This window comes from Mus caroli, chromosome X (assembly GCF_900094665.2).
Source record: "Mus caroli chromosome X, CAROLI_EIJ_v1.1, whole genome shotgun sequence".
In the NCBI taxonomy this organism is placed as follows: domain Eukaryota; kingdom Metazoa; phylum Chordata; class Mammalia; order Rodentia; family Muridae; genus Mus; species Mus caroli.
The window spans coordinates 123687879-123693583 of record NC_034589.1 but is presented as its reverse complement, the minus strand read 5'-3'; the positions used below and the strand labels follow the sequence as shown (position 1 = coordinate 123693583).

The window sequence follows — 5705 nt, the reverse complement described above, 5'->3', positions numbered from 1 at the left end:
CATGGCAGGAAGATTTTTACAGCAGCAATCCCAGATACAGAGCAGTGTCCAGAGCTGGGGAGTGCAGTCCCTATAAACCGAGCCTTGACCTTTCTCCTAGTGTAGTTGGCCCCTTCGGTCTTTCCTTCTTCTTTCCCAAGCAGACAGGAGAGCTTGACTCCTGGCTTTATCGCTGGCGCTTCACTGGCCCTCAGTTCTTCTGTTTTCTCTGCATGGTAAACAGAAGGCCCCACAATGCATTGCACCGTACAAATTGTCCTTCTAAACAAATCGTTGAAAGAGATTTGCAAGGAGGATAGGGGATGCACTCAGGGATATGAGTACTATAGGGAAAGGAAAATGTCACCCATTACGAATGGGACAGCAAACGTGTATTGAAATGAACATTTTGCATCTGTATTTGGCAACACTATATGCCTTCGCTGTTCTGCTCTCTGTTTTCTTTATTTTGTTTGTTGTCTGTTGTTTTGTTTTACTTCTAGGAATTCATCCACGGAAAATTATACACAGTTTTAAAAATACATACATAACACAGTGACTATACTTAGTGTTTCAAATATTAAATTCTTAAAACCTGTTATGTTGACCTATAAAAGAAGTCTGCATCCATTCAACTGCTGCCTTTGTCTTCTCCCAAGCCTGCCTGCAAATGTCATACTTCGGCCTGGAGACTTACAACAAGACCCAGTCTGAGAAAGACTTGGATGAAGAAAGTGTGGTTTTAAGGCTGGCCCCACTTACTGAGGAGCCAACCATAGACCACAAACCGTTCTCTGGTGAGGCATGAGGGACTCAAACACCCAGCAAGAACCATACCAAGCACGTATCCTCTGCCCAACCTGCCTCCTATTAACGATGTGTCCCAGAACACTCTTCTGGAGTGGTGTCGGCATCATAACTTGAGTACCAATAACAAGAAAGTTGAGGTTTATTTGAGACTTCGGAAACATTTATATTCAAAACAAGAGTGTTATATTCCCAATACATCTCGTGAGGCCAGAATGAAGCAGGGTCCCAGGAAACCCAAGATAGTCTTCAGAGAAATCGGGCCTCCAAGCAGCTGCCGAAGTAGGAAGCGGGAGAGTGAGTGGTATGCTGGAAATTCTAACTTCACCTAAGGGGTCCACATTTACAGCCAGGACAAGGATTGCCATGAGAGCTGCCCAGTCAATGTCTATGAATCGCTGGCCTCCTTCCTCTAATGTACAGGCTTTTCTGCCACAAGCCATTGGATTCAGATGGTGTGTGGTCTACGGCAGACAGCTCCCTGCAGATAAGAAAGGCTGGATTGGCCTGCAATTTCTTGCTGGTCAGACCTGGGTTCCAGACACTCCCCAAAGGATGAATTTTCTCTTCCTGTTACCAGCCTGTGTTCTCCCAGAACGAGGACTGGAAGATAATTTGCTATGTCCTGAATGTGTTCACAGCAACAAGAAGATCGGGAGAAACTTTAAAACTAGAAGCCGAACAAAGAAAAATGCCCTACCCCCAAATATGCCGCCTTAGCCAAGATTTTACTCTGATCTAAAGGGAATGGAAGAAGCAAAGAAAAAACATTCTGCGATACCTATAATGGCAAAAACAAACAAACAAACAAACAAATAACTGGCTGTCAGTCTTCAGAAAGCCCTCCTGCTGTCTCCCAGCAGAGTGGAGACTCTGCTGACAAATCAGCATCCATCACTCTAACAACACCCGGCTGCATCTTAACATCTCTGACTGACAGCTCCTCATGGTCTTGTGCTGGATTGGCTGAATGCTTAGCTATCTGAGAAATGATTTGGTTTTAGTGGGTTTGTTTTGCTGTAATATTTTATATGGATTTTTTTCGGGGGGGATGGGGAACAGTTTCAAATCAGCAAAGCAGAAAGTACTTTTTTTAATAGATTTTTTTTTTTTTTTTGAGTAAGGCTTTATCATGTAGTAACTCTAACAGGCCTGGAAATTCTAGGTAGACCAGAAACTTGTGGTGGTCTTCCTAAGTGTTGGGATTTACAAGCCTGTACAATACTGCCGAGTCAGTACTGATACCCTATTGACTATAATATAGAGTTCATCGCTTGTGCCTAAAACAATCTGGGTGTTGACAAGTGTTTAGAGTGCCATACATTTGAAACCATATAATATGCTACTGTTCAGATTGGCTTTTACCTAGCAATATGCATGTGAGAAATATCCATGTCCTTGATTGATTTTTTTTTCTTTTTAATGCTGAGATTCCATTGTCCAAGATGTGCCTTATGACTTGATGCTATTACTGGTGGATAGCTAGTTGGTGTTTATATATTCAAGTCAGGGTCTTTTGCAGTACAGGCTGGCCTTGACTATTAATTTAAAAAAAAAAAAAAAAACCTGTTATGTTACAAGGTCAATTCCTCAGGACAGAAAGATGGATCTAAGATTTACAGGCTCAAAAAAAGAGAAAATGCTTTTTGATTGCACATGTTAGTCCAGAAGGTTTGACAATTTCCCCACTGCATGAAATGTTAATCAGTTTCATTACAATAGGAACAAAAAAACCTGTATGCATTACTTTTCAATAAAATAAATTCTATGCTGCTGCTGAGAATAATTGAAATAGAAATTTCAAGCTGTGGTTTTTATGGCATTGAAATTTATAATGATTTCTATTGTGAGAGTAAAAACTATTTAATTTTTTTCCCAAAGGTAGCAGCGTGTGGTGAATGCCTTTAATCCCTTCTAACACTTGGGAGGCAGAGGCAGGAGGATCTCAAGGCCAGCCTAGTCTACACAGCTTGTTGTAGGTCAGTCAGTGCTTCATAGTGAAACCCTGTGTCACAAGAAAAGGTTTCTTTAAATAATTCTTGTTCATGTGGAGTATTAAAAGTACACAGCAAGGATCTGGACGGACTGTTCAGTGGTTAGGGGAAGTTGTTCCTTTTGCAGAGGGCCTGAATCCCACTCCAGCTCCAACATCATGGCACCTAATCTTCATCTGCAATCCTAACTCCAGGGGCTCAGGCACCCTCTCCTGGCCTCTAAAGGTGCATACATTCATGGAGACATAATATTTCTACATGTTAAATAAAAAGAAACAAATCTTTTCCAAACTGCACAGACCCTTATGTTTACAAGCACCAGTAATGTCCAATCACATTCACTGACATGCAGTTTTCATGCTTTGTTGCATTTGAACACAGAAGTGATCATACATGTGCACATATGGGTATGGTCAGTTGCACGTGCATCTTATGGAACTAGAATAATACTGGATGTCTATTTGCTATTGTGTATTGATGCTTGACTGCTACATTACAACATATGGAATGAGGCTAAGATCTCTCGTTCTTCTGTGACTCAAGATCAACTCTTACTCCTACTCTTTTCTTTATATTAGAATGAAAAGGAGGAGGCTCTCTCTTGGGTTTTCCATCCATGATGAGTTTGGGTTGACTTTCTTCTCACCCTGGCTTCTCCCCCACTTTCCTGACCTCATCCATGCTTGATCTCTTCTACTCAAGGTGTTTGCTCTCCACTTTCATATCAAATGTGTTCCATAACCCTTCCCACCTGTCTCCCTCAATGCTTCCCTGTTTTCACCTCACATGATCCCTTTTCTTATCCCAGACCATCTACATTTACTCACACAAGTATGCGTACACAAAAATTAGAAGCTAAGATTTGCGTATTAAATTTTATAGCACTATTCAATGGATTCAGTACTGCATCTTCACAGAACTTGGCTCTCCAGGGTCAGACATTACATTCTTCCCAGCTTGTGATCATTTGCTCTTTTTGCTCGAAATGATTAATATTAAAGGAAAATGAAGATAAAATTTATTGAGCATTTAGAGCCAGATATTTTACTATATCCCTTAAATACATTTTCTCATTTAATTTTGAAGTATAATTTGATCAAGTTTCTGCCATTATAGCGGCAATTTGAAATAATATTAATGGATATGAAGGAAGTTAAGAAATTTGCCAATGATCATGCAACTAGAAATAGTAGCATCCAAGGCTAGACTCTACTAACCAGTTACACTACATGTGGCTTAGCCTGAGAGGTAAGGCCAGCACAAAAGGCAGTTACTCATCCAACATTGTAAGCTCTTTTGTGCTTTGATTCTCTGTTCTATTTCCTCTCTATATAGCTTAGTATAAAAATGGTTTTCTTTTTCTTTTCTTTTTTCAGTTTCTTAATGATTTCTTTATGTTTTTTGATGTTTTATTTGTTTACATTTCAAATGCTATCCCCTTTCCCGGTTTCCCCTCCAGAAACCCCATATCCCATCCCCCTCCCCCTGCTTCTATGAGGGTGTTCCTCCACCCACCCACCCACTCCCGCTTCCTTACCCTGGCAGTACCCTATACTGCCAGGTCCATCGAGCCTTCACAGGACCAAGGGCCTCTTCTCCCATTGATGTCCAACAAGGCCATCCTCTGCTACATGTGCAGCTAGAGCTATGGGTCCCTCCGTATGTACTCTTTGGTTGGTGGTTTAGTCCTTGGGAGCTCTGGGGAGTCTGGTTTGTTGATATTGCTGTTCCTCCTATGGGGCCACCAACCCCCTCAGCTTCTTCAGTCCCTTCTCCAACTCCTCCATTTGGGACCCCCGTGCTCAGTCCAATGGTTGGCTTTGAGCATCTGCCTCTGTATTTGTCAGGCTCTGGCAGAACATCTCAGGAGAGAGCTATATCAGGCTCTTGAAAATTGGTTTTCTATAGTTGTTTAGTTAAAAGAATGACAGGCTGGAAAGATGGCTCACTGCTCTTCCAGAGGACCCAAGTTTGATTTGAGTACTCTTGTATCAAGAAGGTTACAACTCCTGCTAACTCTAGCTCTAGGGGATCTGAAACCTTTTTCTGACCTCCAAGGGTACTACATTCATGTACATATACCCACTCACAGACATACATAAAGACACACAAATTTAAAGTAATATGTTTTTAAAGAAAGAAGAAGAGAAAGAAGAGAAAGAAGAGAGCAAGAGGAAGGAGAAGAGGGGGAAGAAGAAGAGGAAGAAAGGAGGGGGAGAAGGAAAAGGAGGAGGAGGAGGAGGAGGAAGCAGACTTACCCAGGAAGGAAGTCATATACAGTAAATAGTGTGATAATGTCTCCCCTGTCTCCCGTCTCCCCTTTTTCTGAATTCCTCAGACAATTTATTCTATAGCTTGAAGATGGCAACTAAACTAATACATTGTATAAATTTTCATTTCATTTCTTGTTACTTTAACATCCCATTTCCAACACTTTGGCTCTTTGTTTTATGTCAGTCTTTTTATAATGGATACTAGTCATGGTTGGGAGAACACACTTTTGTTAAAGTCATACTACATACCCATTTTCCCCCTTATTTCCCTTACACAGCTCCATGGGAATAGTACCAGTTTTTGTTGTTTTGCAATGGTCAAATTCAGGGTCACGGGCAGTAAGTTGATTTTCCCAAGTCCTATGTCTCTAGAAAGCAGGATGGGTCATCAAGATGGCTCAGCAGGTAAAGGCACTTGCTGCCCAGGCTAATGATCTGAGTTCAATCTCCAGGCCCCATGTGGTAGAAGGAGAAATCTAACTGCTCCAGTTTTATGCAGGAAAGAGTATACATATAGTAGTAGCAGTAGACATAGTAGCAGAACAGTAGTAGTAATGATGGTGGTGATGATGGTGGTGATGATGGTGGTGGTGGTGGTGGTGGTGGTGGTGGTGATGATGATGGTGGTGGTGATGATGGTGGTGGTGGTGGT

General features: G+C 41.6%; 1 pseudogene; it reads left to right on the top strand.

Moving 5' to 3' along the window:
• Positions 1-649: 649 nt before the first annotated feature.
• LOC110286452 lies at positions 650-1506 on the top strand (annotated as a pseudogene).
• The last annotated feature ends 4199 nt before the right edge of the window (positions 1507-5705 follow it).